The sequence below is a fragment of the Heterodontus francisci genome, chromosome 37 (genome assembly GCF_036365525.1).
Source record: "Heterodontus francisci isolate sHetFra1 chromosome 37, sHetFra1.hap1, whole genome shotgun sequence".
In the NCBI taxonomy this organism is placed as follows: domain Eukaryota; kingdom Metazoa; phylum Chordata; class Chondrichthyes; order Heterodontiformes; family Heterodontidae; genus Heterodontus; species Heterodontus francisci.
This window is the reverse complement of record NC_090407.1, coordinates 6999286-7022884: the sequence shown is the minus strand read 5'-3', so window position 1 is coordinate 7022884 and position 23599 is coordinate 6999286. Positions and strand designations below refer to the sequence as shown.

The following is a 23599-nucleotide window of genomic DNA, read 5'->3' as shown; positions in this document are numbered from 1 at the left end:
GTGGTGGTGAGCCTTACAACTGAGTGGCTTGCTCATCCATCTCACAGGGCAGTTAAAAGTCAACCACATTGCTGTGGGTTTGGAGTCGCACATCGGCCAGACCGGGTAAGGACAGCAGATTTCCTTCGCTAAAGGACATGAGTGAACCAGAGGGGTTTTTACGACAATCTGGTAGTTTCATGCTCACCATCTGTTGTGCTAGCTTTTTTCCCCAGAGGGTTCACTTGATTTTAATTTCAATTCCCCACCTGCCATTTGAACTCATGTTGCTGGATCATTAGTCTGGGCTTCTGCATTACTAGTCCAGTGACATAATCACTGTTCTACCTTACCATTTTTAAAAAAAGTTATTCTTTCATTGGATGTGGGCATCACTGGCAAGGCCAGCATTTGTTGCCCTAGAACTGAGTGCCTTGCTAGGCCACTTCAGAATCAACCACATTGCTGTGGGTCTGGAGTCACAGGTAGGACAGACCAGGTAAGAATGGCAGATTTCCTTCCCTAAAGGACATTATGAAGACTAGCTTTCAATCCCAGATTTGTTGAATTCGAATTCCATCTGCTGCCGTGGTGGGATTTGAACCCATATCCCCAGGGTATGAGCCTGTTCCTCTGGATTACCAGTCCAATGACATTACCACAATGCCATTTTCTCCCCATAAAAACACATATACCCTGACTACAAGCCATTATGCTCTCCAGTTGTGTTAGAGACATTGGGCTGAATCTTAACTTTTTTTTTATTCATTCATGGGATGTGGGCGTCACTGGCCAGGCCAGCATTTTTATTGCCCATCCCTAATTGCCCTTGAGAAGGTGGTGGTGAGCTGCTTAACTCTCAAAAACAGATGGATTGGGGTCATGTCAGACATTAAAATGCAAAAAGCCTGGAATAGGAACCAAACACACCCGATTACGGTTTTAATAGAGGTGAGAAGAGGGGCAGGCGACCAACCCGCTTGTGGGAAGTGGGATGGTCGTTTAAATATTATAATGAGGCTGCACGCCTTCATTTTAACAATCATTCTATTTATAACCACAGATGGCCACATTTCTCGGGCCTCAGGTCTTCTGGGTTTCCCAACCTCACAACCTTCTCCATCCCCGCAACCCCACCAACCCTGCATAGAACTCACCTCCAGGCCATTGTTGCCATAGTCGCCTGCATTGTGAGATGTGCCAGCTGTGGCTGAGTTGGTAGCACTCATCTTTGTGTCAGTAGGCTGTGGTTTCAAGTTCCACCCCAAGGACTTGAGCACAAAACTCCATGAGGAAAGGCATCATCACCCTCATCTACAAGTGGAAGGGATAGAGGGCAGAAATCAGAAATTGGCAGCCCATCTCACTGCTTAATGTTGACTACAAGATTCTGTCCAAAGTCATAGCCCCTCAAGTCAAGTCTGCTCTGGAGTTGGTGATCCACCCTGATCAGACCTGTACTGTACTCGGCAGGAAGATCTCGGATAGTCTCGTGCTACTCAGGGATACGATCGCCTGTGTATGGGACAGGAGGGCGGACACCTGCCTCATCAGCCTGGACAAGGAACAAACTTTTGACAGGATATCGCACACCTACATGATGGACGTGCTCTCCAAAATGGGGTTTGGGGAGGGAATTTGCAATTGGATCAAACTGCTCTACACGAACATGAGTAGCTCAGTCTCAATCAATGGGTGGGAATCAGAAAGTTTCCCGATCCAATCTGGAGTCAGACAGGGCTGTCCTCTCTCCCCTGTCTTGTTTGTTTGCTGTATTGAACCCTTTGCTGAGTCTATTAGGATGCGAGCATAAGAGGGGTGACAATCCCAGGCAGTGGAGGTACTCGAGTTAAAACCTCCCTCTACATGGATGACGTCGCCGTCTTCTGCTCGGATCCGCTGTCTGTTCGCAGACTGATGGGCATTTGCGACCAGTTCGAACTGGCCTCGGGAGCCAAAGTTAACCACGGCAAGAGCGAGGCCATGTTCTTTGGGAACTGGGCTGACCGATCCTTTGTCCCCTTCACCGTCCGGTCAGACTATCTGAAGGTGCTGGGGATATGGTTTGGAAGGGCCGGGGCGTGCACCGAAACCTGGGAGGAGCGAGTAGCCAGGATACACCATAAGCTGAGCATGTGGAAGCAGCGATCTGTCTCCATTGTGGGTAAGAACCTGGTCATCAGGTGCGAGGCACTCGCATTGTTGCTGTACGTGGTGCAGGTCTGGCCCATACCCCACTCCTGCACCGTGGCTGTCACCCAAGCCATTTTCCGCTTCATATGGGGATGCAAAATGGACCGGGTCCGGAGGGACACGATGTTCAAACCCATTGATAAGGGCGGGTAAAATGTACCCAACGTGGCCCTCATCCTGATGACCACCTTCATGTTTGGCTGCATCAAGCTGTGTGTAGACCTCCAGTACGCAAACTCCAAGTGTCACTACTTGCTGAGGTTCTATCTGTCCCCGGTGTTGTGAAGGATGGGTCTGATCACATTGCCATGGAACGCGCCATCCAGTTGGTCCGTGCCTTACCACCTATCCTTCGTGGAAAAGTTTCTACGGAAAAGCACCTTTGACCACCGATCCATCAGGCAGTGGTCTGCACGGAATGTCCTCAAGGCCCTACAGGAAAAGGAGATGGTGGATCTGGTTGGATGTTTCCCTGAGCAGACCGTCAAAGTCATTTGGCAGAATGCCTCATCACCAGAACTTTCAAACAAGCACCAAGATGTAGCTTGGCTGGTGGTGAGAAGAGCCCTCCCTGTCAGATCCTTCCTGCACGCCCGGAGTCTCACCCCCTCCGCATAATGCCGTCGAGGTGGCTGTGGTGGGGAAGAGACGGTCGCCCACCTCCTCTTGGAATGTGTCTTCGCAAAGCAGGTGTGGAAAGAGATGCAGTGGTTTTTGTCGAGGTTCATCCCAAGCAGCTCTGTAACACAGGAGTCTGTGCTCTATGGGCTGTTCCCAGGGACGCACACCGAGACAAACATCAACTGCTGGAGGACCATCAATTCGGTGAAAGACGCCCTTTGGTCTGCCCGAAACTTGCTGGTCTTCCAGCGCAAAGAGTTGTCCACCACCGAATGTTGCAGACTGGCACATTCCAAGGTCCAGGACTACGTGCTGAGGGACGCAATAAAGCTTGGGGCAGCCGCAGCAAAGGCTCAATGGGGAAAGACCACAGTGTAAGGTCCCCCCACCAAGCTGAACTGAGGGACTGGATCCATGGGAAACCCCTCGAACTGTATCGGGAAAATTTTCATTTGCTGTAAATGTAAAACTGTAATTGGCATGACAATTGTGAAATGGAAGGGTTGTGAAGAAACTCATGATAGTATTGAAGGAAACTGATCTCCCTTGCAATGTTTGTATTTTTTGGTGCTGTTTGAAACTGTTTGGCAATGTAATTTTTACAGATTTTTATGAATAAAGTATATTTTGGAAATTAAGAAAAAAAATATGCAGGTGACTTGGAGGGGAACTTGCAGGTGGCGATGTTTCCATGTGCCTGCTGCCCTTGTCCTTCTAGGTGGTGGAGTTCGTGGGTTTGGGAGGTGCTATCGAAGGAGCCTTGATGAATTGCTGCAGTGCACAAATGGTACACACTGTGGATGCACTGGTGGTGGATGGAGTGAACATTTAAGGTGGTGGATGGGGCTGATCAGCCTTATTTGATTTGGTGTGAGGATGGTGCAGTTCTTAGCTATCACCTGGGGTTGATCACAGAGGTAGTTTCCCAGATTTGTATAAATCAAGATATGCTTTGTAGTCATTCTGTTTGCACGTCATTTATCAGTTATCGAAAGTACATCATTGGTGTTGAATGTCAGTGAGCTCTGCTTTTACGTTTACTGAGCCCAGCTGTTTAGTAATTCTGGTAAATCCATTGTTTTATGCCAAGTAGGTCATTGGCAAATGGGTGACATTGCTGCACAAAGAACGTTTTCCATTCTGTGATCTGGCTGGAAAGAAACCCAAAATGTCCCGTTAAATACCATTTAACTCATTCTGCGGCCACTTCATGGCCAGCTTGCAGTCAGGTCTGAGCTGGTGGTAGGTGTAAAGTGACCACACTAAATGTGGTTCAGATTTACTAAACAATGCTGTTTAAATTTGGCAGAAGAAGGCCTATATTATTTTGGTACAGCCACTAAACTATGAAAGATACCCAGCTGAAGAAGGTGGAGGGAATTTCAATGGCCAGTCACTTATTTCTCAACTGTAAATCAGGTGACTGGTAGCCATGGCTGTCCCCATTCATAACTAAGTGGTAATAACAACATCTCACCTGTTTGAAAAATGGTCCACTCGAACAAAAAAGCCAGAAAGTCCAGGTTCAGTGAGCAGGGGGAGGATCTGGTGCTGGAGGATGCAGCATCACTTTGCAGGAAGGTTATTCCACTTAATCCATGAACCAGGAGGGAGTCTTCGAACAATGTTGCTTTAACAGTTGAACTCCATCTCCAGAAAAGAGAGAACCTCACAGAACATTCATAAGTATTGTGACGACTCAAGGACACCGGATGCTGCTAAACCACCAAACCCACCGTGAAGAACCTTTAATTCTGAAGGAGATAATGCAGGCTGAAGTGAAGATTGCTGTGGTATTAAAACCCATTTCACAGAGAATGTCAGAGGCCGCATTGTAATGTCCAAATTTTCAGGTTTTCTTGGATATGTACATGGCTTTTACAGTTGAAAATGGATCTGCAAGAGCACATGAGAAGCACAAAGCAACATTAAATGTGGTCTTGACAAGGTTGGAGAATTCTGATTTGCTCATGTTGAGGACTTGAGCATTAGGCAAGAAATTTTAATCTAGAAAGCTTCTTCGATGAATACTGTGAAGTAAGGGGAAAGGTCATTACCCTTAGTGATGGCCTTCCTTACTTACCCAATGCAAGGAGGGCCATTGGGATGTCCACCTTCAGCTAAAGTTCAGACATAAATTGTGATCGGCACATTTGTAATTGTCAAGTTCTGTATAGCCTGAACAAATAAATGGAGGATCCCTCCGTTGGGGATATGTCTTGGGCAACATTTTTCTTTCACACCTTTTTGATGGGTGGAGCACTTTAGGCCTCATTGAACTAACAATGTGAATTGTTGAAAAGTTTCTCAAAATAATTTCTAGTTTGGTGTAAGTTACTCTTTTGAAGTTCATGCAGATATTTTCCAGCTTAAATAAGACTGTTGCAAGCCTACATCTGTTTCAATTTATATCTCAAATCCTGAGGCCTAAAGTAATGGAATTTAAAGTATTCTGAAAACTCTGCTGTTTTATCATCAAATGCTCTGAGGTCCGTTATTACATGTAAGCTTTTTGTTCTGTAAAAGAATGTATGTCATTGTTGTGTTGTGTCAATAAAGGTCATTTTGCAGTGCCTCACATGATAACTTATTGATTTGCTGCTGGCTGTTTTAGAAGGTGCTGGGACAGAGCAGAGTTGGGCTGGATTTCCCAGTCTCTTGGAGACAGGGTTGGAAGCTTGGGTGGAGGGGGTGCCGGGATGGCTCCCTGGCACATTCCTGTCTCCGGGGAACTTTCCCAGGGGCGGGCTGGGAACTGGGTCGGCTCATCACTCCACTGAGGCGGGCAACCAATTAGTCCACGTAAGACCCCACTTAGGGGGCCATTTTGCATCAGCGCTGGTATTTTACTGATGCGGAGACTGCCAGCTCATTCAAGGCAGCCTCCTGGCAGCAGGGCTACCCGAACCAGTGACGGTGCCACGGTGATGAAAAGCTGCAGGCTTTGATTGGGCCTGCAGTATTGGGAGCCCATCCACCGTCCTTAATAGGATGACGAGCATGGAGGCGGCCAATTTGGAGGCCGCCACCAGAAGGTTACACTGGCGGACGCGCTGACAACATGGGCGGGCTCGGGAGCCCCATTTGGACCCCATTGCCTGCTGGAAAATCCAGCCCAATCTCTCCAGCCGAACTGTGGGAACATCAGTAATCAAAGCAACATGGATTGTGCTGGTGCACTAGTTAACTGCCTCTAAATTGAGACTGGGACCCAGCTTCCTGGGATCCATCTAAAGCATGAAGTGGTGTGTAACGTACAGGCAATCTTGAAAATAAGGAAACACATTTTTAAAGAAAAGTCTATTGTTTTAGTAAATTCATTTGTTGGTGGTAGTGGAATAAATGAGCGGAAATATAATCTAGCTCATTCTTTGAATCTAATTGTGTCTTCACGTACAGTGCTGACCTGCTCCAAATCCTCTTTCTGATCTACAACCTGAAGTTTATTTGGTATGTCTTCAGATTTTTTTTTTTATTAGGTCTCATTGCTACCAATACAAGGCACTTGTACACAACAGCGAAGGGAAGCCTAACTAAAATGCCCCAAGATACTGTCATTCTCCAATTCGGTCGTCTTGAACATCCCCAATTTTAATCGCTCCACCATTGGCAGCTGCACCTTTAGCTGTCCAGGCCCTAAGCTCTGGAATTCCCTTCCTAAGCACCTCTATCGCATTGTTCTCCTTTAAGGCATTCTTTATAGCCTCCCTTTTTGAGCATGCTTTTGGCCAAATGTCCCGATATCTGTTCTTAGGAAGCTCAGTTTAGAATTTTGTTTGCTAACGCTGTTGTAAAGTGCCTTGGGATGTTTCACAATGTTATAGGCACTATATAAATGCAAGTTCTTGTATTTTCCCTTTGCAATGTATTTTTTGTACTTGGAGATCAATCTGCATTTAAAGACAATATGTATAGTCGGGAATCGAACGTTATTTAACAGATATGTCACTTATTATCAAATATCCCATGATCAACTCAATATCATGCCACCTGGCTTCAGTCTTTTCAAAAGGTTGTGCTACCTTTTCCTCCCTCTCTTTGCATGCAAACAGCATTGCAACACCTTAACCAGGAAATATATTTTGTTTTTTACCACAGTGAGCACTGGCTTTGCCTGAGAATAATACTGCAGAACTTACTTTTGCCACTTTCTATCACCAGCTCACCTAGTAAATGGTGTATTATAGTCCTTCGATACATTTCAGACATCTCAATATTGTTATTTGTTACAGATCCACCAGATATTAACTCTTCAAAGTTGCATTCTTCCCAATGTTTCTCTGCGTTTGCTGCAATATTCGTTCATGTAATGTGGGCATCGCTGGCAAGGGCAGCATTTATTGCCCATCCCTAATTGCCCTTGAGAAGGTGGTGGTGAGCCACCTTCTTGAACCGCTGCAGTCCATCTGGTGCAGATACACCCACAGTGCTGCTGGGAGGGAGTTCCAGGATTTTGACCCAGCGACAGTGAAGGAACAGTGATATAGTTCTAAGTCAGGATGGATTGTGACATGGCGGGGAACTTGCAGGTGGTGGTGTTCCCATGTGTCTGCTGTCCTTGAACTTCTAGGTGGTAGAGGTCACGGGGTTTGAAGGTGCTGTCGAAGGAGGCTTGGTGAGCCACTGTATTTTGGTAGTAGAGGGAGTGAATATTTAAGGTGGTGGATGGGGTGTTGATGAAGCAGGCTGTTTCGTCCTGATGGTGTCAACTTTCCTGAGTATTGGAGCCACACCCATCCAGGCAAGTGGAGAGTATTCCATCACACTCCTGACTTATGCCTTGCAGATGGTGGACAGGCTTTGGGAAGTCAGGAGGTGAGTTACTTGCCGCAGAATTCCCAGTCCCTGACCTGCTCTTGTAGCCACGGTGTTTATGTAACTGGTCCAGTTCAGTTTCCTGTCGATGGTAACCCTCAGGATGTTGATAGTGGGGGATTCAGCGATGATAATGCCGTTAAATGTCATGGGGAGATGGTTAGATTCTCTCTTGATGGAGATAGTCACTGTCTGGCACATGTGTGTTACTCATCACTTATCAGCACAAGCCTGAAAACTAATCTGCTCAATCTCTCCATTTGCCTTCATGACAGCTGCTGGCACTCTTTCACCTGAACAGCAAGCTTATCTCCATCAACTGATGATCAGAAACTCCGCTGCATGTCCCTGAACCAAATTACAGGAGTACCCAACGCCAACCTTTGCCCAGTCAGCTGCCATCAGCAACAACAGTAAGTGTGCCCATTACATGTCCATTTTAATCATTTTTTTTTTAAGCGTAAAATTCTGGTAGAAATATCATAAGTCATCTGGCACAAGAGTTTACAGAGTATAGTGGCTGTAACGTCCCAGTACCTGTCTTCAGTTTATTTTTGAAAAGCACAGTCTTTTGCTGCACACCCTAACCAGCTCCTGTATTGGTTATCATTGAATATTCGTCAAGCGCTCCTGACTTATTTTCAACTTTACTCTTCTAACAAGGGCTTAAGGCAAACCAGAACCAGAGGGGAGATGAAGAAAATTGTTTTTTTACGCAGTGTTATGATCTGGAATGCACTGCCTGAAAGGGCAGTGGAAGCAGATTCAATAGTAAACCTTCAAAAGGGAATTGAATATGTACTTGAAAGGGAAAAATTTGCAGGACACTGTAACTAATTGGATAGCTCTTTCAAAAGAACCAGCACAGTTATGATGGGCTGAATGGCCTCTTACTGTACTGTGTGATTCTGAGTTGAGTTTACACAGTTGTGTAATTTTCCTCGCTCCACTTTGAGTCATCAACACTAATCACATTTTCTTGCTGTTCCCCTACTCTTTTTAATATTTTCTTCAACCGTTTATATATTTCCCTCTTAAACATCATGACCGACTGGCATCAGCAGCCACTTGCATTCCATATTCTAATAGTTCTTTGCTTGAATTAATTCCTTATGACCTCTCCCTTTATGCTTTTACTATCAATCTTCAATTTATGTCCCATTGTTTATCAATTCAGTGGGGAAATGATCTTTCACCATTTACCTTTTATAAATTTAGAGTATGTCTCTCATATCCCCTGTGCTTCCTACTGCAGTGAGTAAAACCCAAGTTTTCCAAATCTCTCTTCATAACTATAGCCTCTTCTCACTGGTTTCATCATAGTAAACTCACATTGTACACTACCATGGTTCCAATATCCCTTCTCTGATGGGTTACTTGGTAAATTACTATGCTCCTGGACCTGGTGCAGTCTCCTAAAGTGTGTTCTTGGATTGTTCACAGCTTGCAAAGCTACATGAAACAAAGTATTGTCCACTGACCTTTGTCTGTACTCTGTAGCCAACACACAGATTATTTATTCTGAAAAGTAACATACCATAGTCTGATTTTCTAGCATGAAATAATTTTGAGTCTGGATAAGAAAGTCAAGTGTATATAAAGCTTGCATTTATATAGCGCCTTCAACATAGAAAAATGCATAACAAGAAAAGTGTGTATTTGGGGCATATTAGTGCTCCCATGTTTTAATGGGAGCACTGATATTCCCCGGGTAATAAACCAAATAACGAAAGAGTTAAGGTAGGAAAAGATAAGAAACAATGAGATTTGATTCTGAAACAGAGCAATAAACAGCTTTGATATGTTCAGTTTGTTTGACGGTGCGTTTGCATTATTCCAGTGCTTTCAACCCTCCACACTTGGTTCTCATGGAGGTGACTGCAGAATAACTAATTTAGCAGCTGGCTCGCAATGGACAGCAGTGGAAATTGCATTTTACCTGGGTCTTTGGACCCATGACCAGTATTGCTGCCTCTTACACTGGTCTGTGAAAAGCACCGAGAGAGGAGAATGTACTACTTCACCATGGTGTGAACTGATACCATTACCTAACTCTGTGTGACCTACTGGATTAGTGTCCGTTTGGTGGCAGTTTCTTTTGTTAAAAATGGAAGATGTTTTACAACGAAAAGAATAGTGGCATCCTCAATGCTATCCTGTTCTGTGAAGGAGGCCGATTTAACAGAGGCAGAAGCTGTTCACATGCACAGAAAACGAGGTCTCCATTTTTCCAGTCGCCTCCAACATGACCGGGACAGCTCGAGTATATAAACAGCGGAACGCACACCGAGAGGTCCACTTGGTGTCACCACCACCACCACCCCCCCACCCCCAACAAAACCCAGAACAGAAGTAAGCGTTTCTTGAGATGATATTTTGGAGTTGGACGCAATTTCTTGAAACCTTGGAGTGTGTATAATATTCACATGTTAGTTGAATAGTTGTGCTAAAAGTATTCAGGGCACTTAAAGGATCTGTGTTGGTGCTTGCCTTGCGTACGTCTTTGGTCTTTGTCTCAAAAAGGTGCATTTATTCCATTGTGTAATGCCTTCTGGCTTCTTTGTATATCTGAGAAGACCTAGTGTGGAAATTGCCTTGGAATGCATGAAGTCAGCCTCCTTAACTCAATTACTCTACCCAACAAGTAGTTCTTTTCTCCCTCCTCAACATCCCAGTTTTTGGCTGCTTTAAACATTCTGCACAACAGCCTTGGGCCACATGAGAAATGGTTAAGAATAACATATAAGTTCACTTAAAGTGTACAATGAAGAACAACCATTCAATTCTACTGTGTCCTCAGCGAGTGATAAATAAATAATGTATTTGATAATCACATGTTAACCTTCCATTGGATGATGATGATGGCATCATAAGTGCTCCAGGTCTCAGCCGCACAGTTTTAAAGTTATGTCGGTAAGAGCAGAAATATAGCAAGATGACCTTTTAGACTCAAAAAATCATCAATACCACATCAATGCAGAATTGGTTGGAAAATGTTAACGCCTCTTACAAAGCAGTTTCTTTGAACTTTTTCACCCACGTAGGCTCAATCTGAAAGAAATGTTTTGTGTCTAAAACAACCCAGGCTCCATGAGATAATATTGTTCTGTGTGACCTAGTTAATTCCCCAATTTGGTAATGGGATAAATACTTTAAAGGAGAAGCTTTTGCAGCTCTATGGGGAGTGGGACCAATTGGATAGCTGTTTCAAAGTCCTGACCCAGGCACGATGGGCCAAATGGCCTCATTCTGTGATGGTAGACCAACGAGAACAGTGGATAAAACTGGTACACAAACAACAAAGACTTGGAGCTTTTGGGTCCTCAAATTTGCGCGCTAACAATTGAAATTAGGCCACTTGAACCTGTGTGTACTGTATTAAAATTTACTTAGACCACAAACTTTCATTTATCTTGTTGGCACTGGCAGATCAAGATCACCACAACCCAGTGTGCCACCATATCTGTGTCATAGTGCTGAATTCTGCATTTACATTGGTAACGGTGCAAACTACTGGCATTTTAGGTCAGATTCTGGGAGGTCAGCATCTGTACGTGAGCTTTTACACCATCAAATCTGGCTCTGGTGTCCCACCGACAGTATTAAAATCTCACCGGTCAAAGTCACAACTTGCATTTTGTGTGATTGTCACTATGGCTCCCTATCTCTCCTCTTCCTTGACCTTTGTCATAGACAACCGCTCCACTGTCCTCCAGTCTCCTCTAAAGTCCATCTCTGGACCATGGCTTTCTTCTCATTTTTCTCTTATTTTGAAAACGAAGCTACTCCAACGCTGCTTCTCCTCTGCTTGTGCAGTCAATTGCTGTGCTCTGCATCCTCCTCTTCATTAACTACATGCTGCCGCTTGGCATTATTATCCAGAAGCACAGAGTTCGTTTCCACATGTAGGTTGACAACATCCAGTTCCACTTCGCTGCCTCCTCCCATGACCCAAAGAATTTTTTACCACGCTCTCAAGTGGCCAATTTTGATATCAAGACCTGGATGGGTGAAAATCTCCTACAGTTGAATCACCACACAACTAAAGGCCTCCCTGTTCAGTTGCTGTGAGCAGCTTCTTGCTTCGATTCCATCAGCCTCTCCAGCTTACCATCATAAACTAAGCTGGAAAGTCCAATACCTTGGGGAGTCTGAGAGAGTGGGAGAGCGGAGCAGGGGGAAAATCGAAAAGTGACATTATAGAGACGTCACAATCAACAGAGAGCAGAGAAGAAGCTACCTGTTTGCATCGGAGCTGTGAGTATAAATAACTTACCTCAGGGATTTCGCGGCTGAGTCACCAGGGAGCAGAGGTAGAGTGGACCCGGAGGGGCGGAGTGGCTTTCACTGCTTCCAACTGATACTGAGAAAAATCTGAAAAAAGTGACGTCACAGGAAAACTGGTAGGGAATCTGCACTAAATTTGAAAAATTAATTAACTAAACTAAAGTAGAGATGGCAGGGCAGGTGATGTGCCATAGCTGCATGATGTGGGAGCTGGTAGATCCCATTGCGAGCCACAGTGACCACATCTGCGGCAAGTTGCTTGCAGCTCGAAGAACTTCGGCTCAGAGTTGAGGGGCTGGAGTCTGAGCTTCAGACACTGCGGCACATCAGGGAGGGGGAGAGTTTCCTGGACACTGTGCTTAAGGCAGTCGCGCCCCGTAGATTAAGTATCTCAAATTCAGCCAGTGGTCAGGGACAGGAGGGTGTGACTGCAAGTAAGGCAGGTAGAGGGATGCTGAATTCAGCAATGGAGGAGACTCAGCTCTTGACCTTGTCTTATAGGTACGAGGTACTTGCTCCCTGTGTGGATGAGGAAGAGGACTGTGGGGAGGATGAGCAAACTGACCACTGCACTGTGGTACAGGAGGCCATTCAAGCGGGGGGAGCCAAAAGAAAAGTGGTAGTGGTAGGGGATTCCATAATTAGGGGTACTGATAGCATCCTTTGTAAGCAGGACCGAGAGTCCCGCATGGTATGTTACCTACCCAGGGTGAGGGACATCTCTAACCGGCTTGAAAGGATATTTGAGAGGGACGGGGGGGGGGATCCAGTTGTTGTGGTCCATGTTGGGACAAACAACATAGGCAAGACTAGGCAAGAGGACCTGTTTGGGGATTATCAGGAGCTTGGAACAAAATGAAAAAAAAACAGGTCCTCAAGGGTCATAATCTCTGGATTATTACCTGAACCACGTGCAAATTGGCATAGGGATAAGAAAATTAGGGAAGTAAACACATGGCTAAAGGAGTGGTGTGGAAAAGAGGGGTTCCATTTCATGGGGCACTGGCATCAGTATTGGGACAGGAGGGAACTGTACCGTTGGGACGGACTCCACCTGAACTGATCTGGGACCTGTGTCCTAGCGGAAAGGATAAATAGGGTGATCACAAGGACTTTAAACTAATAAATGGGTGGGGGCGGAGGCCTCGGGAAGTCAATACAGTTTCAAAAACAAGTAACAGGGCAGAGAGTAAAGAAACAGTCAGGAACCCGACTTCAGGAACTGCAGGTAATGGCAAAACTGCAAGAAGTATACTGCTTAAACCAGAAGAGAGAAGTAATAAACTGGTGAATAAAGCATGAAGGCTGAGGGACAAGTTAGGGGGTATAGCCCAAATAAGAGTTCTATATACAAATGCACAGAGTGTAAGGAATAAACTAGATGAACTGCAGGCGCAATTTCAAATGGAAGATTATGATGTGGTGGCCATTGCGGAGACGTGGCTGCAGGATGGTCAGGACTGGGAACTAAATATACCTGGTTATAAAGTTTACAGGAGGGACAGGGAAAATGACAGAGGGGGTGGAGTAGCCTTACTGATTAGAAATAATATCATATCATTGGTGAGAGAGGATATAATGAGGGGAAAGCATCCAGTGGAGATCTTATGGGTGGAATTGAGGAACAGAAAAGGATCTAAAACTGTAATGGGTGTTGTGTATAGACCCCCTGGTAGCAGTTCTGAGGTGTTAGATTGTATAAATGAACAAATTAGGCAAGTGTGTAACAAAGGCAGAGTAGTATTAATGGGGGATTTTAACTTACACATAGATTGGGAGAAGCAGACTAGCACCTGTCAGAAAGGTAGTGAATTTCTGGAATGTGTCCGGGATAGTTTCCTACAGCAATATGTCCGAGATGTAACAAGGGGACAGGCAATATTAGATTTAGTTATGAGTAATGAGCCAAATTTAATTAGTAGCCTAACTGTGCGTGAACATTTATCAAATAGTGATCACAACATGATCGAATTCAAGGTAGCGTTTGAAAGTGAAAAGCACGAATCAGCTACTAGAATTTTAGACTTGGGTAAGGCTGACTTTACCGGGATGAGACAGAGACTGTCCACGGTAAACTGGGTAGATCTGTTAATGGGTCAAACTACTAAAGAACAGTGGAGAATATTTAGAGAAACATTTAACGAAATACAGAGTGAGTATATACCTGAGAGGAAAAAGCTCCACTTCACAGAAAAAACACCCATGAACAACTAAAGAGATTAGGAATAGCATAAAACAAAAAGAAATGGCTTACAAAAATGCAAAACACAGCACAGATCCGGCCAAATGGGATCGATACAAAGACCAGCAAAGGGTCACAAAGCAGCTTATAAGAGCTACTAAAAGAGATTATGAAAGGAAACTTGCAAGGGACATCAAAATCAATAAGAAGAAATGTTATAGTTACATAAAGGGAAAGCGGGTGGTCAAGAGCAATGTCGGCCCACTAAAAGCTGAAACTGGAGATATTGTCATTGATAATGGGGAAATGGCAGACATGTTGAACAATTACTTTGCCTCAGTATTTACAGTTGAAAAGGAGGATAACTTGCTGGAAGTCCCGAAAAAAATTAATAGCCAATAGGGGACAGGGACTTAATACAATTAACATAAGTAAAACATCTGTAACAAGGAAATTAATGGAACTAAAGAGTGAGAAATCCCCAGGACCTGACGGTTTCCATCCGAGGGTGTTAAAGGAAGTAGGGGAGCACTGTAGATGCCCTGACTATAGTCTTTCAGAGTTCCCTAGATTCAGGAGTGGTCCCTCTGGATTGGAAAGTTGCACATGTCACTCCACTTTTTAAGAAGGGTGAAAGGGGGAACCAAGGAAATTACAGACCAGTTAGCCTGACATCTGCGGTGGGCAAGTTGCTGGAGTCTATAATCAAGGATAGGGTGACTGAACACCTAGAAAAATTTCCGTTAATCAGGGACAGCCAGCATGGATTCATGACAGGAATGTCATGCCTGACTAATCTCATTGAATTTTTTGAAGAGGTGACTAAGGTAGTGGACAGGGGAATGTCTATGGATGTTATTTATATGGACTTCCAGAAGGCATTTGATAAAGTCCCACATAAGAGACTGTTAACTAAGGCAGAAGCCCATGGAGTTGAGGGCAAATTATTGACATGGTTGGGAAGTTGGTTGAGTGGTAGGTGACAGAGAGTGGGGATAATGGGTAAATACTCCAATTGGCAGGATGTGAATAGTGGTGTCCCACAGGGATCTGTGTTGGGGCCTCAATTATTCACATTATTCATTAACAACTTGGATGATGGTATAGTAACTTATATATCCAAATTTGCTGATGATACAAAGTTAGGCGGCATTGTAAACAGTCTAGATGATAGCATAAAATTGCAAGGAGATATTGACAGACTAGGTGAGTGGGCAAAACTGTGGCAGGTGGATTTCAATGCGGGCAAGTGTGAGATCCATTTTGGACCAAAAGACGAAAGAGCAGGGTACTTTCTAAATGGGAAGAGGTTAAGTACAGTGGATGTCCAAAGAGACTTGGGGGTTCAGGTGCATGGATCTTTAAAATGTCACGAGCAAGTGCAGAAAATAATCAAAAAGGCTAATGGAATGCTAGCCTTTATATCTAGAGGATTGGAGTATAAAGACAGAGATTTTGCTGCAGCGCTGTACAAAACCCTGGTTCGACCCCACTTGGAGTACTGTGAGCAGTTCAGGGCACCACACCTTTGGAAGGATATATTGGCCTCGGAGGGAGTGCAACGTAGGTTTACAAGAATGATACCTGGACTACAGGGGTTAAGTTACATTAGATTAGATTAGAGATACAGCACTGAAACAGGCCCTTCGGCCCACCGAGTCTGTACCGAACATCAACCACCCATTTCTACTAATCCTACACTAATCCCATATTCCTACCAAACATCCCCACCTGTCCCTATATTTCCCTACCACCTACCTATACTAGTGACAATTTATAATGGCCAATTTACCTATCAACCTGCAAGTCCTTTGGCTTGTGGGAGGAAACCGGAGCACCCGGAGAAAACCCACGCAGACACAGGGAGAACTTGCAAACTCCACACAGGCAGTACCCGGAATCGAATCCGGGTCCCTGGAGCTGTGAGGCTGCGGTGCTAACCACTGCGCCACTGAGATTTCACAGATTAGGCCTGTTTTTGCTAGAATTTAGAAGGTTAAGGGGTGATCTGATCGAAGTCTTCAAGATATTAACAGGAAAAGACAGGCTCGATAAAGATAAACTATTTCCACTGGTTGGAGATTCTAAAACTAGGGGGTATCGTCTTAAAATTTAGAGCCAGACCGTTCAAGAGAGATGTTAGGAAGCACTTCTTCACGCAAAGGGTGGTAGAGATTTGGAACACACTCCCACAAACAGCAGTTGAAGCTAGAACAGTTGTTAATTTTAAATCTGAGATAGATAGATTTTTGTTAAGCAAAGATATTAAGGGATACGGGCCAAAGGCAGGTATATGGAGTTAGGCCGCGGATCAGCCATGATCTCATTGAATGGCGGGACAGGCTCGAGGGGCTGAATGGCCTACTCCTGTTCCTATCTTCCTATGTTCCTATGTTGGCGTTCTTCTTGATCCCCAAGCCCAGCCTCCTCCCCCAACTCCGCTCCATTACCAAAACCAATTTCTCCATCTCCGCAGCATTGCTGGTATTGGTTTCATCTCTTCCCCTCCTGCTGCCGGAACTCCTGGTCAATGTCTTCATCGCCTCGATGTTTGACCTTGAATGTCCTCCAAGCTGTCGCCCTGCCTCAATTCTCCATTGTTTCAACTTGCCCAGAATGCCATAACTCTTTCCTCCTTTTATAATGAAGCTCTCCTCGGTACCTTCCTGTAAGTGAACAGCACAAGCTGTTGTTCTGACAGGCAGAATTGTATTCATATTGGATCTAAAATTCTACTGGGATAAGAGAGTCAGGTTTTATAGATTGCTGCGAGCTGAATGGTTACAGCACGTTGAACTCTCCTCTGAATTAACTTTCATCTTGTAAATATTTTGGAATAATGCAAGCACGCTCTGGTTATAATAACACATTCAGCTCCATGCCACTCCCAATATTGGGTTCATTGTGGCTTCGTTGTAATTATATAATTTGTTTTTTTTAAAACAATGACTGTCTGATTGTTTACCACGAGTAAATATTCTGAATTACACAATAAGTGGATTTTCCCTTCCATGCAGTGTAATTGGCCCTGGCGACCGTGTGATATAAACCTCTCATGCCTATGAGAAACTGCCCAACGTGACATTGTAGCACGGGCCCAGAGCATTGCCACGCATACAGCTTGCATCCCAACTGGGAAGCCTGAGGATGGCCCAAAATTTGACTTGGGGACTCATTATTTGGGCAAGGGGCCAGTGCGCATCATGCCTCCATGTATAGCTCCCCGATTTTACAAGTGTGAATGATGGACCACTTGCCTTGCTGGTGGTCACTTGAAAGTAAGGGTCGGGGAGGAGAAAAATGGAAGGGGTGCCAATCGCAGGTCTGAACCTCTTTATAAACAAAAAAGACTTCCATTTATATAGCACCTTTACAATGGCCCATTGCACTTTACAGTTAATGGAGTACTTTCTGAAGTGCAGTCACTCTTGCAATGTAGGAAACACAGCAAGCTCCCACAAACAGCACAGGACACCAGGGATAACTCCACCGCTCTTTTTCAAAATAGTGCCATGGGATTTTTAAAAAATTCTTTCATGGGATGTGAGAGTCGCTGGCAAAGCCAGCATTTGTTCCCCATCCCTAATTGCACTTGACAACTGAATGGCTTGTAAGGCAATTTCAGAGGGCAGTTAATCGTCAACCACATTGCTGTGGGTCTGGCGTCACATGTAGGCCAGACCAGATAAGGAGAGTAGATTTCCTTCTCTAAGTGACATTCGTGAACCAGATGAGTTTTATGGCAATTGATAGTTTCCTGGCACCATTACTGAGACCAGGGCCGGGATTTTATGTTGGATGGACGGGAGCCGTCCTCTGACGTAAAAGTCGGTGGCGAGCCCGCTTCCACCTCGCCTGGGGATCCGTTCTGTATTTTAGGCTTTAATTGTGCCGAGGCGGGACTTCCACCTGTTTGAGGGATGAAGTCTCGCCTCATTGAGCTGCCGGCCAATCAGCGGACCGGCAGCTCTTATTCTCCGCAGCGCCACCGGGAGCGGTGGCCACTGCTGGGACTGCAGCCCAGCCAACTGGAAGACATGGAGCCGGGAGTTAAGGTAAGTTTTGGTTGCCTCGACGGGGCCCCAGCGAGGGAAGGGTGGTTGGGGTAACGGGGGCGGCCCTCCATCGGGCACCCTGTGTTCGATCCTAAGGCCCCCCCCAGGACGATTGTCAGCCGCCTGGTATTTCCAGGTGGCAACTCTGGGTCCTCGGCCGCCCGCTTGGTACGCGTAAAATCCACATGGAGACGGGCGAAGGCCCTTAAGTGGCTGTTAAGTGGCCACTTAAGGGCTTTGATTAGCCTGGGGAAGTCGGGCTGTTTTTCGCCCCCGCTGCCCTACATAAAGTGGTGGCAGAGGCAGGATCAGTTCGGGAAGGCTCCCGGAGCCTCCTGGGATGGTGTGAAATTCCAGCCTGGCTTTCAATTCCAGATATTTATGAATTGATTGAATTTCAGTTCCACCAGCTGCCGTGGTGAGATTTGAACCAGTGTCCCGAGGGCATTAGCCTGGGCCTCTGGATTACGTTCAGTGACATTACCACTACGTCACCGTCTTCCCCCTTCCACTGTCCACCTGAGAGGGCAGATGGGGGTCTCGGTTTACCATTTCATCCAAGAGACAGCACCTCCGGCAGTGCAGGACACCCTCAGTACTGCAGTGGAGTGTCGACCTTGATTGTTTGCACTCGAGCCCTGAAGTGGGACATGAGCCCACAACCTTCTGACTCCCAATTGAGCCATGACTGGCACCCATGAGAGTGTTGTGGGGTCAGGAGGACCACTCCTGTTCCTTCTGATTGTATATCAGCCATAAAATCTTTTAAAAACCTGTCGGCCACTTACTAGGATGCATTCATGTCTGGAAAATCTGGACAGAGCAAGCCCAGTGCCCGCTCTACTTGGGGACAACCCAGTTTCCCTGAGGGGAACTAAAACGGACATTAGGTCCTAAATTAGCACATGCGAAAGACCTAATGCCTGCTTTCAGCAGCCACCTCAGCATATCTGTAAAACGTGCATAATGATGTCCAGTTTCTACCCTGCAAATTCCATCTGTGACGCAATCTTCAAACTAACAGATTACAAGTATCGCTGATAAGACCCACTGTTCTGAATTTTGAATCTTGGCTCCAATTTGTCCGTGCAGTGGAGATTCTCCGATTGGGGAGGTGTTTGTGATGAAAGCATTATGTTAATGCTTTACCTGCTGATCAAGCAGAATGTGCCTCCATATTACTGATGTATTTTATTTTGAGCATTGTGTATAGAGTGCTGTGAGAAATGATACATCGGTTTATTGCATTTCACAACATACCTTTGTTGGCTTTATAAGAATGAAGAAATTCCATTTGGTTTAATGTGTCTGCAGAGGTTCTGAAATTGGCAAGTCGAGGAAACTGATTCATTTTTAATTGCACTGTTGTTCAGTAAAACCTTCTGTAACTGATCCTGAGGTGGAGCTTCTGTTGTTTGATTAACATTATCTAAGTCCAACCTCCAGTTGGTGGTTGGACTGGGAAGTGTTTGCGTTCTGGTTATGTGTGGGTTTCTTTTTTGCTTCTCTCGTTGTTTTCAAGTTGTGCTTTATGAAAAGCAACTCACTGTGCTTGCCAGCAGCCATTAGAAAAGGACATTTCATATGAGATGCAGCAAGGGAAAAGGAGAAGCATTGCAAGACTATGGAGAGGATTAAAGGCTGAAGTGTATTCTGGCAGTGCTTCTGGCTGTGATGTTTGCTCGAAGCTCTGACTTGTGTCAGCTGGCATGCTTTCATCATTGAACTGGTGCAAATTCTTGACTTTCCACATGAACCGCCGCTGGACTTTACTGCTGCTTGGTTGAGAATTTCAGCCAAGATTTTATAATTACGCACAGGATTGTTGGGTGATGTAACCACTATCGTAGTTCTGAACTATAAAGTTGATTAACAATCAAACCTACATTCATTCAAGGAAGACTGTTCCTAGTTAAGTGTACTCATCACTACAATGAATCAACAGGATTGTTCATTTTAATGTATGGGTCTTGTAATCTACTCCACGTATTCCAACTCGGGAATTGAGGCAAGTTAGCATTCATTGTATTAACATTTAATTTATACAGCAGAACTGTAACGAAATGAATTTTTATGTGTATCTAAAATGTTAGTTTAACTAATACCTTGTGCACTGTGCAAATTGTTTAGAAGCAATGCTCTCTGATTACAATACATAACTGATGTTATTTAATAATTAGATGTTGTCTAGCATAACAACCTCAATATAACATCTGTCGAAAAATAATCCTGATTAGAACACCCTGCTTCAACCAAACTGACCATCAGATGGAACGAAATATTTGAGAAATGTAATAAAACCTGCTGGTTACGGCGTCTATAAAATAACTTGCTTTTTAATTGACAACTGTGTGGAACATTTTACTTATTTATGAAGATGGGAACATTTGTGAGGGTTTCATGATAGACATGGATTGATATACTTTGATAATAACAAGCAAGTTTTTAAAGATGCCAACATAGTTGCCATTTGTATTGGTGGCATGACTCTCCTATGTATCATCTGTTGGATTTGTTTTTTAAATCTGATAACAGATACACAACCTTGTAGTAATGGTTGTATGAAATGTATCTTGTTCATTTAAGTTTTCCCATTGGCCTGTTTTAACAGAGTCAGTGTGCCAATCCCGATTGCTTGCTTAGCTTTTATATCCTCTAAATCTATACTTGCACCTTGGAATACCTTGGGAAGGTTTTTACCAAACTGATTAACATTAAGTCAGAAGGTAGATGATGTGGTACTGTGAACCTTCAGATTTTTTTTTAACGCATTGAGTATTTAAACCTTGTCTTGAATTTAGTAAGAACTGTGTAGGGTTAAAACCCAGGTAGGCAGGTGAGCTAGTTTACCTTTTTCTTTTGGAGTGGGAAGTATTATCCAGCTGTAACCAGGATAGGTGTCTCACTGATTTTCCAGTTGTTTGTTGAAGTATCAAAAGAGTTTGATGTTGTAATTGAGAAAGAGGGAAAGGTTAGATTTGCCAATAATGTAATAGTGCTCTGGCAGTCTTGCTTCAGGAAGCTGTGGTTAACTTGGCATTTGAACCTGTGTATACAAGGAATGTGTATTCAGACAATGACACTAGCTGGGCCAGGTTTTCACAGATGAGCAAATTTGCTGTATCAGGATTTTGTGCAGGGTTTTTGGATTGATGCTCAATGTTGAAATGAAACCAAGGCCCTTTCTGCTCTCTCAAGTGGATATAAAATATCACATGCCACTATTTCAAAGAGCAGGGATATCATCCCTGGTATCCTGGCCAGTATTTATCCCTCAACCAACAGCACGAAACGAAACCCGGATGTCTGGCTGTTTTCTCATTGCCGTTTGAATTTGCACACAGCAAGCTCCAACACTGCCGTGTTTTCGACGTTACAACAGTGACTACACTTCAAAGAAAGTACTTCATTCACTGCTTTGGTATGTCCTGAGGTTGAGAAAGGCGCTATATAAATGCAAGTCTGTCGTTCTTTTTAAGGTTATTACTTTGTGAATGAATGAAAGGACTGACTGCATCCTGTGCCTCTTTTAGCAAGGCGGAGGTGGATGGCTGGCTTCTAGATTCCTTTTTGGCTGGCAGCCCAGCAACGCTGCATAGTGACCTGACACCACCTCCACCTGACTTTTTTTCTCTCTTCTGCAATCTAGGATATATTTAGCTAAGGCTAAATAGTTGCTTAAGGGGGAAATCTAAATTTTGCACTTGTCTAACACTTTATCACCTCACCAAAATAACTCAAAGCACCTCAAGAAATCATTACTTTTGGAGTTCACTGAACATAGAAACGTAGGAGCTGGAGTAGGCCATTCAGCCCCTCGAGTCCGTTCTATTGAATGAGATCATGGCTGCTCTGTGACTTAACTCCATATACCCACCTTTTCCCCATATCCCCTAATATCTTTGGTTGTCAAAACTCTATCAATCTCAGATTAAAATTAACAATTGATTTAGCATCAGTTGCCATTTGTGGAAGAGAGTTCCAAACTTCTACCACTCATTGTGTGTTGAAGTGTTTCCTAATTTCACTCCTCCTAAAAGATCTGGCTTTAATTTCTAGCCTATGACCCCTGGTCCTAGACTCCCCCAAACAATGAGAATAGTTTCTCTCAATCTACCCCATCTATTCCCCTTAATATCTTGAAAACTTTGATCAAATCACCCATTAGCCTTTGAAATTCCAGGATACAACCCTGATTGGAGAATCTCACCTGATAATTTAACCCTTGGAGTCCAGGCGTTGTTCTGCTCAGCCTACTGTTGTTATTAATTATAACAGATCTCCAAAGTATTATAGCGAGGAAGGTTGTTGTATACAGTGGTGCTTTTGAAATGTTTCGTGGAGGACACCCACTGCCAATGCTGACCTACCGCTGGGGGAGACCACCCATCCTAAAAGGTAGTGCCAGCCACATAAAGGAGAACTGGTCATTTCCGGGGAAAATCTTAGTAGTAAAGAGCAACTCAAATAACTTGTTAGTCAGTCAGCAAATACAGAAAGACGGATATCTAATCTGGGTAGAAGTCTGTTGGTCCGGCAGATCCCTTACTGTTCAGGAACCTCCCCTGTCCCGTTTCCTCACCCCCCACCCCTGCTTTTTAAAACATAGAATAGAGAAGTTCTTTTTGCAGAGCTAGAAGGCAAAAATCAGATGACATGCTAAACATAGGAAATCACTAATTATACTATGAGGAGGAACTTCTTCATATCTAATGCATAGAAAATGGGCTCACTGCTGAGTGGTAAAAAAGAAAGACTTGCATTTATCTCGCACCTTTAATGACCACGGGATGTCCCAAAGTGCTTTACAGCCAATAAAGTGAAGTGTAGTCACTGTTGTGATGTAGACAATGCAGCAGCCAATTTGCACACAGCAAGCTCCCACAAACAGCAATGTGATGATGACCAAATAATCTGTGGTTTTTTTTGTAATGTTGATTGAGAGAGAAATATTGGCCAGGAAACCGGGCAGAACGCCCATGCTCCTCTTGAATGGGATCTTTTATGTCCACCTCAGAGGGCAGCTGGGGCCTCGGTTTAACGTTTCGTCTGAAAGGTGGCACCTCTGACAGTGTAGCACTCCCTCAGTACTGCATTGGAGTGTCAACCTAGATTTTTGTGCTCACATCTCTGAGGTGGCATTCCAAATTGGATGGATCGGTTCCTCATTTAACAAAAGGAGATGGGACTGTGGTCTTTGAACATGATTGTGACCAAAGGTGTTTTTTTTTAAGTAAAGCTATAGTTTTTAACCTTTTATAATGGTACATTTTACGACCCAGTGAATTTTAATGACACAATATAAAGATACCAAAGTATGCTGCCCTCTAATGCTGATGGGCAAATTGAATTTGGAAGGCAGTCACAGATTAACCAAAAACTGATGGAATTTTTTAAATTAAACTAATTTAGAACGGGTCTCAGACTTGCTCAGCTACGTGACAAACATCACGTGAAAAGGTTAATG

At 44.3% G+C, this 23599-nt stretch overlaps 1 protein-coding gene across 7 annotated transcripts in view; it reads left to right on the top strand.

Annotated features, from left to right (window-relative positions):
- The window catches only part of pik3cd (phosphatidylinositol-4,5-bisphosphate 3-kinase, catalytic subunit delta), a 214981-nt gene that overhangs the window by 94986 nt on the left and 96396 nt on the right, over nucleotides 1–23599 (top strand). For 4 of the 7 annotated variants that reach the window (XM_068016966.1, XM_068016967.1, XM_068016970.1 and 1 more), the window contains one exon: nucleotides 7884–8021. The exons of 1 other annotated variant lie outside the window; for it this stretch is intronic. The gene's annotated coding sequence lies outside the window, so the exon portion shown is untranslated. Of the gene's footprint in view, nucleotides 1–7883; nucleotides 8022–9448; nucleotides 9961–19373; nucleotides 20141–23599 lie in introns of those variants that run through there. 2 more of the 7 variants (XM_068016968.1, XM_068016971.1) reach the window with 2 other exon arrangements.